Here is a 14,383-nt window from a genome sequence, read left to right on the forward strand (position 1 = left end):
GAATTTTCTGTACTAATTTAAATTTATCGTTAGGAATCAAGATTAAGGATGAAGTCCTAAATAGATGTTCACAAGTTTCCATGCTACACTCTTGCTACCTTTCAATCAGTAAATTAACGATTACTAGTACTATATTTTTGGGGGAGGGGGTGACTATCATTTTGTATCTATATACACATGATACTTTTCACAAACTGTGAAAAAACATCCAAATGATAGAACCTTAATATGCCTGAAGAATTCAAAATAATAAGAAGAAATTCTTTTAGCTGTCAAATTTTGCAGTTGAATTGCAGATCATTTTTACGCATAAAGAAAAAAAGATATTGAAAAAGAATAAGGTTATCAAATGATTCACTACAGGACGTTTTTAATATTATAAATACATAGGAAGAATATTATCACCTTCCCGGGACATTGCTACTAAAATCAGAAGAACGAATAAAGTTTATTTGATACCAACACTTAATGATATTGTTTTCTTCAATCTGTGAGAAAAAAAAATATCCTTAGTCTTTGTGAACGAATAAACGTTTTTCTTTTTATTCTCTTTTCAGGTTTATTTGAATGGATCAAGCTTTCCCTTGGGATTATGATTTTGTCGTCATTCTTCAGTGTATTTAAGTGAAAAGACCTTGTCGTTTTTAACAAGAATGATTCATTCTTTCATGTCAAGTTCTCCTTTCATGTATATTTTCATAATTTATTTTAAACATTAGCAAATGAGAAAGCAATAACACTCGAGTAAGAATCATATAAATTAATAATCTGTTTTATATTTCATCAAATAATGACTGATTTAGTTTTATAGCAAACCACACATGAAAAAACGAAACGTAAACTATATTAAATCGTGTTCGTTTGAAAGAAATCGAAATCGACAGAAAGTAAATTTTATTCCATGAAACATTTTTTATGTTATTTTTTGTTTTATTCAGTATGTGATGTGACGTGTTTGCCTCATTTTTAGCTCACCTGAGCCAAAGGCTCAAGTGAGCTTTTCTGATCAAAATTTGTCCGTTGTCTGTCGTCGTCGTCGTCGTTGGCGTTGGCGTCGTCGTTGTTGTAAACTTTTCACATTTTCATCTTCTTCTCCAGAACTACTGGGCCAATTTCAACCAAACTTGCCACAAAGTATCCTTGGGTAAAGGGGATTCAAGTTTGTTCAAATGAAGGGCCACGCCTTCTTCCAAGGGGAGATAATTAAGAATTCGTGAAAAATTAATGGCATCATTAAAAAATCTTCTTCTCAAGAACCACTGTGCTTGAAAATATGAAACTTATGTGGAAGCATCCTCAGGTAGTGTAGATTCAAGTTTGTTCAAATCATGACCTCCGGGGGTCGGGAGGGGCCACAATGGGCGATCGAAGTTTTACATGGGAATATATAGGAAAAATCTTTAAAAAATCTTCTTCTCAAGAACAGCAAAGCCATGATTGGTCATATTTATATGGTTGCATCCTCAGATAGTATAGATTCAAGTTTGTTCAAATCATGACCCCGGGGGTCGGGTGGGGCCACAATGGGCGATCAAAGTTTTACATAGGAATATATAGGAAAAATCTTTAAAAATCTTCTTCTCAAGAACAGCAAATCAATCCATGATTGGTCATATTTATATGGTAGCATCCTCAGATAGTGTAGATTCAAGTTTGTTCAAATCATGACCCCCGGGGGTCGGATGGGGCCACAATGGGCGATCAAAGTTTAACATAGGAATATATAGGAAAAATCTTCAAAAATCTTCTTCTCAAGAACAGCAAAGCCATGATTGCTCATACTTACATGGAAGCATCCTCAGGTAGTGTAGATTCAAGTTTGTTCAAATCATGACCCCCGGGGGTCGGGTGGGGCCACAATGGGCGATCAAAGTTTTACATAGGAATACATAGGTTAAATCTTTAAAAATCTTCTACTCAAGAACAGCAAAGCCATGATTGGTCATATTTAAATGGAAGCATCCTCAGATAATGTAGATTCAAATTTGTTCAATTTATGACACCCCCCCCTCCCCCCGAACCACTTTTTAGCTCACCTGAGCTGAAAGCTCAAGTGAGCTTTTCTGATCACATTTTGTCCGTAGTCCGTCTGTCCGTCTGTCCGTCCGTAAACTTTTCACATTTTCGACTTCTTCTCAAGAACCACTGGGCCAATTTCAACCAAACTTGCCACAAAGTATCCTTGGGTAAAGGGGATTCAAGTTTGCTCAAATGAAGGGCCACGCCCTCTTCCAAGGGGAGATAATTAAGAATTCGTGAAAAATTAATGGAATCATTAAAAAATCTTCTTCTCAAGAACCACTGTGCTTGAAAACATGAAACTTATGTGGAAGCATCCTCAGGTAGTGTAGATTCAAGTTTGTTCAAATCATGACCCCCGGGGGTCGGGTGGGGCCACAATGGGCGATCAAAGTTTTACATAGGAAATATACAGGAAAAATCTTTAAAAATCTTCTACTCAAGAACAGCAAAGCCATACTTGGTCATATTTATATGGTAGCATCCTCAGATAGTGTACATTCAAGTTTGTTCAAATCGTGACCCCCGGGGGTCGGGTGGGGCCACAATGGGTGATCAAAGTTTTACATAGGAATATATAGGAAAAATCTTCAAAAATCTTCTTCTCAAGAACAGCAAAGCCATGATTGGTCATATTTACTTGGAAGCATCCTCAGGTAGTGTAGATTAAAGTTTGTTCAACTCATGACCCCCGGGGGTCGAGTGGGACCACAATGGGCGATCAAAGTTTTACATAGGAATATATAGGAAAAATCTTTAAAAAAGCTTCTTCCCAACAACAGCAAAGCCATGATTGCTCATATTTACATGGAAGCATCCTCAGGTAGTGTACATTCAAATTTATTCAACTCATGACCCCCGGGGGTCGGGTGGGGCCACAATGGGCGATCAAAGTTTTACATAGGAACACATAGTAAAAATCTTCTTCTCAAGAAGAGCAAAGCCATGATTGGTCATATTTATATGGTAGCATCCTCAGATAGTGTACATTCAAATTTGTTCAAATCATGACCCCCGGGGGTCGGGTGGGGCCACAATGGGCGATCAAAGTTTAACATAGGAACACATAGTAAAAATTCTAAAAAAAAAAAACAATTTGTTAAGAATAGCAAAGCCATGATTGGTCATATTTATATGGTAGCATCCTCAGATAGTGTACATACAAATGTATTCGAATCATGACCCCCGGGGGTCGGGTGGGGCCACAATGGGCGATCAAAGTTTTACATAGGAACACATAGTAAAAATTCTAAAAAAAAAAACAATTTGTTAAGAATAGCAAAGCCAGGATTGGTCATATTTATATGGTAGCATCCTCAGATAGTGTACATACAAATGTGTTCGAATCATGACCCCCGGGGGTCGGGTGGGGCCACAATGGGCCATCAAAGTTTTACATTGGAACACATAGTAAAAATCTTTAAAAAAAACTATTTGTTAAGAATAGCAAAGCCATGATTGGTCATATTTATATGGAAGCATTCTTAGATAGTGTACATTCAAGTTTGTTCAAACATGACCCCTGTGGGTCGGGTGGGGCCACAATGGGTGATCAAAGTTTTACATAGAATACATAGGTTAAATCTTTAAAAATCTTCTACTCATGAACAGCAAAGCCATGATTGGTCATATTTAAATGGAAGCATCCTCAGATAATGTATATTCAAATTTGTTCAATTCCTGACACCCCCCCCCCCCAACCACTTTTATATTTAAACTTTTCAACCTTTCAAGATTGAAATGATTTCTGCTTTTTCCTAGCCATAGTGCTCAGTAGAGCGATGTGGCCCCTGGGCCTCTTGTTTAAAAATCTTCTTCTCAAGAACCATTGGGCCAGAGAAGTTGAAACTTATGGGAAACCCGCATTACATAGTGTAGATTCAAGTTTGTTCAAATCATGACCCCCGGGGGTCGGGTGGGGCCACAATGGGGGATCAAAGTTTTACATCGGAATATATAGGACAATTCTTTAAAAATCTTCTTCTCAAGAACAACAAAGCCACAATTAGTCATATTGATATGAAATCATCCTCAGGTAGTGTAGATTTAAATTTGTTCAAATCATGACCCCCGGGGGTAGGGTGGGGCCACAATGGGGGATCAAAGTTTTACATAGGAATATATAGGAAAATTCTTTAAAAATCTTCTTCTCAAGAACAACAAAGCCACAATTAGTCATATTGATATGAAATCATCCTCAGGTAATGTAGATTCAAGTTTGTTCAAATCATGACCCCCGGGGGTAGGGTGGGGCCACAATGGGGGATCAAAGTTTTACATAGGAATACATAGGAAAATTCTTTAAAAATCTTCTTCTCAAGAACAGCAAAGCCATGATTTGTCATATTGATATGAAATCATCCTCAGGTAATGTAGATTTAAGTTTGTTCAAATCATGACCCCCGGGGGTAGGGTGGGGCCACAATGGGGGATCAAATTTTTACATAGGAAAATTCTTTAAAAATCTTCTTCTCAAGAACAACAAAGCCACAATTAGTCATATTGATATGAAATCATCCTCAGGTAGTGTAGATTTAAGTTTGTTCAAATCATGACCCCTGGGGGTAGGGTGGGGCCACAATAGGGGATCAAAGTTTTACATAGGAATATATAGGAAAATTCTTTAAAAGTCTTTTTCTCAAGAACAACAAAGCCACAATTAGTCATTCTGATATGGAATCATCCTCAGGTAATGTAGATTCAAGTTTGTTCAAATCATGACCCCCGGGGGTCGGGTGGGGCCACAATAGGGGATCAAAGTTTAACATAGGAATAAATAGGAAAAATCTTTTAATATCTTTTAAAGAACAGGAAAGCCGTGATTAGTCATTTTGATATTGAAGCATCCCCAAGTATTGTAGATTCAAGTTTGTTCAAGGCATCCTCCAGTAGTAGGGTGGGGCCATAATCGGGGATCAAAGTTTAACAAAAGAATATATATAAGAAATATCTTAAAAAATCTTCTTCTCAAGAACAACAAAGCCATAATTAGTCATATTGATATGGAAGCATCCTTAGGTAGTGTATATTCAAGTTTGTTCAAATCTTGACCCCCCCCCCTCCCTTCCTTCCCCCCAGGGTAGGATGGCAGACATCTTTAAAATTCCGTTTCAAGAACAGCAAAACCATGATTAGTTATATGAACAGTTGATCAAAGCTTTACGTATGAATATATAGAAGAAGAAATCTGCTGACAAAGAACAGCAGGGCCATATTGACTCAGGTGAGCGTTGTGGCCCATGTGCCTCTTGTTATTCAAACTTTTCAACCTTTCAAGACTGAACTGATTTCTGCTTTTTCCTAGCCATAGTGCTCAGGTGCGCGATGTGGCCCCTGGGCCTCTTGTTATTCATTCTTCAGAACGTTCCCGACAATTTCACCGAGTCCTTAATAAAACAAAACAAAATGTTAAAAAAAAAATACAGAAACAATGTAGCGTTATTTTATATATAATACGATTTCTTGAAGAATAGTTAAAGCACTAGTGTGTTTGTTAGAAAAAAAAAAGCACTGCCTGGGAACAAAATCAGCACTACAACATTCCGTCAGTATGTAATAGCGCTTGACTAGCATCAGAACTAAGTCAATTGTGCTTTTGAAAATAACAAAGGTATTTTAGCAAAATTAAGAGTTCTTCGTTTACATTTTGTGAGAATCTCTAAATGCATTTTTGCAATAAAAAGACTTAAAATTATTTATAATTGTTTAAATAGCAATACTGCCATAAATATTCATATTAATTATCAGAAATGTAAAATTATAAAATTATTTATAACTGTTTAAATAGCAATGTTGAGATTAATATTCATATTAATTATGTATATATTTATTGCATTGTCCATTTTTAATCGATAAAGAATATACACAATTTAGAACACCAGAAAGCATGAGAAAGCATCTAAGTCGGCAAGCTAAGAATTTGATAAATTTGTCATAGACCCTTGAGATTGTCTAACAGAAATAAGTCCTCCACTGAAAATTGGAATGGAATTAGCATGTGAATTATGCTTACATGTATATGTTGTAATTAAACTTTTGATAATCTACCCAGGAGTTAAAATTGATGGTGTAGGTCTTTCGGACGAGACCTTAAAAACTGATGCTCCGTGTCACAATAAGCATGGTACGATAAAGATCCCTCGCTGCTCAATGGCCCTAAGTGCGGAGTAAAGGTCTAAAGAAGCCCTTCACCGGTATATGATGACGCCTCTATATATGTTTGAAAAATTCTTGAATGGGACGTTTAAGAGCAAACAGTCAAACAATCAATTAATCCTCATACATGTACGTAGAGGCTATTAAATCATGTGGAGGTAGTCAGCAGAAAATTTGTTCGCAAATACCTTTTATCTAAGTGATAGCTTCCGAGTCAACCGAAAATCAATTGCAACATAAAAATGTCTTGTTTTATATGCTGTTTTAAGAGACTTTTTTCCTATCATGACACTAACTTATAAAGTAAATCACATTATACAGAAACGATAAATGTCTGGCTGACATTAAGATACATTGTTCGAATAAAATAGAGTGCTTCATTTTGAGATACATTTTCAGCTTTATTCGATTTTTTTTTTATCTTAAAATAGTTGGAACTCAGGAATTACGACTTACTTAACATTTTTTAAAACGTTTATTTCGAAGAAATGTGAAGTATACTTTGCATAAACATGTACAAATAAATAATTGTTTACTATCTCAATATTACAAATTAAGCTACAATTTCATCAAGTAAATGTGTTCAGGGAAAGGATGCTATTGAAATTAAAGATTTTAACTCGCCTGCTTTTGAAGAGAAGAAACAGAAAAAAGTATATGGACATGTCTTCCACCTAAATATATATATATATATATATATAAAGCAGTAAAACAAGATTTTAAAAAGTGAGAGAGTTGGAAATCGAAGATAAAACTTGTTTGAGGGCTTTTAAAAATCAAGAGATGATGAAATATTAAAGTGTTTCTCCGGAACTGTCATACATCGTTATCCTGAAGAACGACATATTAGATCATGTGAGAATCCGCAAAATATTCAAACTTTTCCACGTGTTAGAAGGCAGCTAATTATGCTAAGAAGAACCATAAAAATGAACACATTTCTTATATTTGCATTCTTACACAAATACTTTAAGGTCTATTAATATCCAGCATGTTGCTTTATTTGTAAATACTAAACGATGTTTAATTTAAATCTTATTTTGCATAGTCTATAGAAATAGCTAGGTCAAATGACAATGATACAATAAATAGATTATTTCCTGTTTTTTCAGCATCAGGATAAAAATATCCTTTTCTGGAATAGCTAGCATTAGTCCCTTGCATTATCCAGCAATTAATTAGTACATGAAGTATTAGAAGCAAGTATTCAGCATGTAGTTAGATACTTTTCTTAGATTTTCCTTATTTTAGCACGATTAGTATATATATATTTTCACAATCATAACGAAAATCAATTTTAGATGGATATGCACAAACTAATCGAAAACATTTAGAGTTAATCTTTCTTTCAATCTATATAAGCTTTAAGAGTTTCTTTCTAAACCTGCAATATCTCAACATCTTCTTGCATTTTAATATATCAACATCTTCCATTCAAATCTATCAATATCTTGCATTTACCAGTTTCAATGTTATTTCAATAACACTGACCTAATCAAGTCAGAGTAGGCTCAACATATCTATGGTTTTAATCTAATTAGCAAACAGCAAAAAGGATACAAGCACATTTTTAGTTAAGGAGGCCAAATATTCCAGAAAACTAGCAATAATACTGTAACAGATATACACGTACAGAAAAGCCCTTGCACTGCATCTATGTATATTCCGTTTTTTTAAATGATTTCGACAAATAAACTGTTGCGTCAATGAAGTATGAAACCAGTTAGTTAAAAAATCGGTTCTTGTTGCCAAAGACTCCGGAATACTTTATGGATATTTTCTTTTAATACATGAATATCATTGCAAAAGAATTAAAGGCCTGCATGATATATTTCTGTGCTCAATGTAGCACGCCCTACATCGATTAAAAAACAAACAAACAAACATTTTTACCAATTGACTGTCTGCCTGCATGTCCACATCTTGAAGTAATGTAGAAATTGGAGAAAGACAGATGTTTCGATATTTAGATGAATAACAGTGTAGGAAGATAACCTTAGAATATGAGTCCCACAGGTAATTAAACGACAATTTAAAATAGTTTATTTCCCCATGAAAAAAAAACTTTTCTGGTATACCAAAGGATATGCACATAATATGAATTTCTACATAATATCAGTATACTTTATACCTGGTCAAAGTTGAAAGACAAAAGGTCATCGTTTTGTAAAGGGCAGACTGCAGACACCTGTACAGCCTTGTCAGTTTTCTATTTTAATCTAAATTGTACCTTATGTCCCCTTTCACAATGATATATATTATATAGAACATTTCTTCCTCGTGTGTCATACAGCGTTTTATGTACATTTGATATAAAAATGACTTCATCTAGGTTGTGACTAAACAAAAGTTAACGTCCGCTTTAGGCCAAGGAAAAAATATGTTTGTTTCTGCTTTCCCGACCGACCCTAATTTATAATGCCGAACCTAACTTTTTTTAATGCTTTTGTCCCATATGCAGAGGAGACATACCGTACCATACTGTAGATATACCGTAGATAATTGTGGAAATGCTGTAGGTTACAGAGAAAGACAGGGGATTTTCAAACGGACAGGGGTTTTGAAAGCCAGTAGTGTCTAAAAACTAAATTCACAAATTGATTATGTTTTTTATATATCTGAAGCTATAGGCATTCTGCGCTTTTTTCACCCATCTCCTTATATATTCGTTAGTTATATTTTGGTAATGGATGGGTTGGAGTTGGGATGGGGGTTGATGCATAGATGTACGTTAATTATCCACGCTTCAGATGCGTATGGATAGCATCAGCAGTCCTGTACATGCGCGGAGCCAGGATTTTTTTCCCAGGAGGGGATGCCAACTCAATAAAAAAATTAAAGCCAGAAATTTTTTGACAAGCAAAAAAAAAAAAAAAAAAAAAAAAAAAAAAAAAAAAAAAGGAAACTCCTTTTCCAAACATTAAAAAACCTATTTCATTGCAAAGAAGCGCTTAATGTATACTTTTCCTACAAACTTTACAGGGGAAGGTCATCGGGGGAGGGGGTTGTCCAAGATAATTTTTTTTATTTACATGTTCATTTAATAACTCCACAAGTTCCAGGGGTCCGAACCCCCCAACTCCTTGTAGATACGGGCATGCCTGTAGTTGTAAGTAATCTATCTTTTAATTATTCTCTCCTTAATACCAGTTGTCTATAAAAAAAGTGTACATAATTATTCTCTTTCTCTGCACCCCCCCCCCCCCTTATTTCTCTCTTTCTGCCTGTTACAAAACAACATTGTTCATTTTATAAGACTGAATGATCAAAAAGAGAGTTTTGTCTTTGATGAGTATGTTTTTATTTTTAATCAGTTTTGGACGAGTGATAAATGAGGCGTTCAGATACATACATGGACTAAGTGTTTAATTAGTATGTATTTCATTGACTATCGCATATATATGTATATACTACATGTAGTTCTGAGGAGAAAAAATATTGAATAAATCACATTGTTATTACAAATTTTAAGTAGGTATGAAATATTAGATAAAGATACTGGTTCCTGTATGATTTATATATATGTGTGAAGTAAATACCTTGATATAAGATTTTCCATTTTCCGTTCCGCTTTTTAGCAACACCCTTAACTAAAGGATTGAGAAAAGAGCTACCATGTAAGCAATTACTTTTATTTAAGTCGCATTTAACACGTGGAATATACGACATATTTTTCATCAAGTGGATCACATATATTTCCATAATTTAATGATGAATCAATTTTTCCTACCACTCAAGTTGTAAGTTAGAATTTTCTTTTTTTAATTTAATAAAATATTCATGCCTATGTTACTACTAAGAAATCTCCCTACATTAAGAAAGAAAGCACATTTTCTAACTTCTTTTGATATTAAAAGTTTTGTTCTTTATTTTACCTACACATCAAACTTAGCGCTAAGATATATTTTCACACAAAACTCAAGGTTTACCGAAGCATATGCAAACGCAATACAGCAAGACATTTTTTGCAAAATTTATCAACTTATATACCTCGCTATTTGCTAATCCTCTCTTTTCTTGCTATTTTGACAGGTTCATTTTATGTAGTTGATTTTGGATGATTTTTATCCTTCTAAAGTACAAATATATGGATTTCTAAACAATGCACTTAATTTCTCTACCTACTTTTGACAGGTATTAGATTAATATTACATATTTGTTTGATTATTTAACGTCCATTCGATCGAGATTTTTTCACTCATATTGAGACACCACCATTTGCCTGTATAGGACTGCATTTAGACCTGTATTCGACACTCAGGGCCTTTAAGCACTGAGTGATTTTTTTTTTCGTAACAACACCTACCGCAACTCGGGACCTCGGTATATAGGTCTTATCTAAAGGACCGATCAACTTTTCTTCTCCGCGACTCTAGAGCAAACTCTCTAACCACTGTGCCACAGGGGTGAAAATTTTACATTTAAAAAAAGACTAATCCTATAGATGTGATTCTCCCAACCTACCTGAAGCATGTATCAGCTATGATTGCCTCATAAAACATGCTAATGCTCAACCTACATCGCACAAACATAGGGATATTGTCATGATCCCAGGTGGGGTTTTTTTTCCCACCTGCCTGTACTTTACGCTATTTACCTACATACTTTGGACAGTCCCAGATTAATTAACGATGAAAATATAACCCAGATCCCAGATGATTTCTCCCATCTACGTTAGCTTGTATCAGCTAATATTCCTGCACCAAAATCTAATACCCTTACAGGCATTTGACAGTCACGTGATTAATTAAACATGAAGACATGTTTCTCCCACCTATCTGTAGTTTGTACCAACTGAAATTCCAAAACAGCATACGCTGTAAATCAACATACTTTTGCCTGTTACCAGATTAATTTAACATGTAAATATAACCCTGATCCCAGACAATTTCTTCCACCTACCTGTAGTTTGTACCAGCTAAGAATACTTTCAATACCCACCATTTCCCTATGTGCTTTGGATAGAAACAAGATTTATTTAATATGAGAATATTACCTTGATGCTAGATGTTTTCTCTCACCTACCTGTATATTGCACCAGCTAATTATATAATATTTATACACAAAACTCGCTAATATGCTACCTACTATACAGAGTCACAGGATTAATTAAACATAAGAATATCAAAGTGATCTGAGATGTTTTCTCCCACCTACCTGTAGTCTGTACCAGCTAATATTCCATCACCAGTATACCCTATTCACCAACACACTTCGTATAGTAACCAGATTTAAATACTGAAAATATAACTCTGATCCTAGATGATTTCTCCTACCTACCTGTAGTTTGTACCAACTAAAATTCCAGCATAAAACATTCAAATAACGTACATGCATTGAATAGTCACAAGAGTAATTCAAAAGAAGCATATAACCCTGTTATCAGATGTTTTCTACCACCTACCTGTAGTTTGTACCAGCTTAAACTCCAGCAGAGTATACGTTATTCTCAAAGTACTTTTTAAAGCAAAACGAATTATTTAACTTAAAATATTACCCCGATCTAAGATGTTTTATCCCACCTACCTGTAGTTTGTACCAACAAAAATTACGGCACAAAATATGCTAATACCCTACCTTCCTTGCACGATCACAAATCATTATAACAGAAGGTTATAACTCTCATACCAGATGTTTTTTTTTGCCACCTACCTGTAGTTTTTACCAGCTTTAATTGCAGCATTGTATACATTATTCATCAACGTACTTTTTAAAGCATAATGAATTATTTAACTTAAAAAATATTACCCCGATCTAAGATGTTTTTTCCCACCTACCTGTAGTTTGTACCAACAAAAATTACGGCACAAAATATGCTAATACCCTACCTTCCTTGCACGATCACAAATCATTTTAACAGAAGGTTATAACTCTCATACCAGATTTTTTTTTTTTTTTTTTTTTTTTTTTTTGCCACCTACCTGTAGTTTGTACCAGCTTTAATTGCAGCATTGTATACATTATTCATCAACGTACTTTTTAAAGCATAATGAATTATTTAACTTAAAAAAACACCCTGATCTAAGATGTTTTATCCCACCTACCTATTGTTTGTACCAACAAAAATTACGGCACAAAATATGCCAATACCCTACCTTCCTTGCACGATCACAAATCATTTTAACAGAAGGTTATAACTCTCATACCAGATGTTTTTTTTTTTTTTTTGTTTGTTTGTTTGTTTGTTTGTTTGTTTTTTTTTTTTTTTTTTTGCCACCTACCTGTAGTTTGTACCAGCTTTAATTGCAGCATTGTATACATTATTCATCAACGTACTTTTTAAAGCATAATGAATTATTTAACTTAAAAAAAAATACCCTGATCTAAGATGTTTTATCCCACCTACCTGTAGTTTGTACCAACAAAAATTACGGCACAAAATATGCCAATACCCTACCTACCTTGCACGATCACAAGAGTCATTTTAACAGAAGGTTTTAACCCTCATACCAGATGTTTTCTGCCACCTACCTGTAGTTTGTACCAGCTTTAATTGCAACATAGTATACATTATTCATCTACGTACTTTTTAAAGCATAATGAATTATTTAACTTAAGAAAAATACCCTGATCTAAGATGTTTTATCCCACCTACCTGTAGTTTGTACCAACAAAAATTACGGCACAAAATATGCTAATACCCTACCTACCTTGCACGATCACAAGAGTCATTTTAACAGAAGGTTTTAACCCTCATACCAGATGTTTTCTGCCACCTACCTGTAGTTTGTACCAACTTAAATTCCAGTATAGTATACTAGCATGTTATTTATCAGTAATCTTTCTACAACAACCAAATGTACCTAACATGAAAATATTACCTGGCATTTGAGATACTTCATCCTACCTACCTGTATTTTGTACTAACTTAAATCTCAGCACAAACCAAGCTAATACCGTACCTGCTTTGCACAGTCACAAGAGTACTTCAACAGAAGGCTGAAACCCTCATACCAGATGTTTTCTACAACCTACCTGTAGTTTGTATACGTTTAAATTCCAGCATAGTATACGTTATACATCAAGATTCATTGTACAGCAAATAGATTTATTTTACCTGAATCTAAGATGTTTTATCCCACCTACCTGTAGTTTATACCCGCTACTATTTCCAGCATAGTATACGTTATTCATCAGCACACTCGCACAGCAACCAGATTTATTGAACATGAAAATATAATACTGATCCCATAGGGTTTCTCCTACCTACCTGTAGTTTGTACTAGCTAAGAGTCCAGTACAAAACCCGGTAATACCCTACCTTCTATGGAGAGTCACAAGATAAATTTGGTATAAAGATATGCCCCTGATTAGAGATATTTTTCCCAAATACCTGTACTTTGTACTAGATAACATTCCTTATCTGCCATTAATAGATACAGGATTTATTTAGCATTGAAAATATATAAAATTGTAGTGTGTACCAGCTAATAGTCCAGGATAAAACTCGAAAATAACCTACCTTATATGGAAAGTCACAAGATAAATTTAACATGAAGATATGTACCTGATCCCAGAGCTTTATTCTTCCTACTTGTACTTTGAACGAGATGAGATCCCTGCCAAATATACGTAATAACCGTACCTGCCATTGATAGATACATGATTTATCCAGATAAGATCCCTGAAAAAATACGATAGTATCCTACCTTCTATTTATCTTGATCATCGAGGTTTTATCCTTACCTAAGTTTAGTTTATACATCTTAATATTCCTACACGAAACATCCTTTGTCAGGAAATATTTTTTTTTAAGTTTGGACAGTACGTGCTAGGCTTTTTGCTTTTAATCTAAATTAAGCATTCGCTCTCTCTCTCTCTCTCTCTCTCTCTCTCTCTCTCTCTCTCTCTCTCTCTCTCTCTCTCTCTCTCTCTCTCTCTCTCTTCAAAAGTCTAAGGTTTGATGACCGAGTATAGTGTGATACATCAACTTATTTTAGGTAAATCTCCTGGTTAGTGAGGTAAGAAAATAGACAATAGTGCGCTATTTGTTAACTGTGGATATGGTTTTGGTTTGTTTGTTTATTTATTTATTAATTGATTTATTAATTTTTTTTTCACTGACATAGTTTTGTTTGGACATGAATTTTATTCTGCACTTATAAAGTATATAATCATCTTGTACTTTATTTTGATAAATTAATTATCTATACAAAGTTTGTATACTTATCACCAGGATTTGTTTTTGTATCACCAGGGTTTGTATACC

Source organism: Saccostrea echinata, unplaced genomic scaffold (genome assembly GCF_033153115.1).
Source record: "Saccostrea echinata isolate AGI-Se365-2 ecotype Australia unplaced genomic scaffold, CSIRO_AGI_Sech_v1 ptg000072l, whole genome shotgun sequence".
In the NCBI taxonomy this organism is placed as follows: Eukaryota; Metazoa; Mollusca; class Bivalvia; order Ostreida; family Ostreidae; genus Saccostrea; species Saccostrea echinata.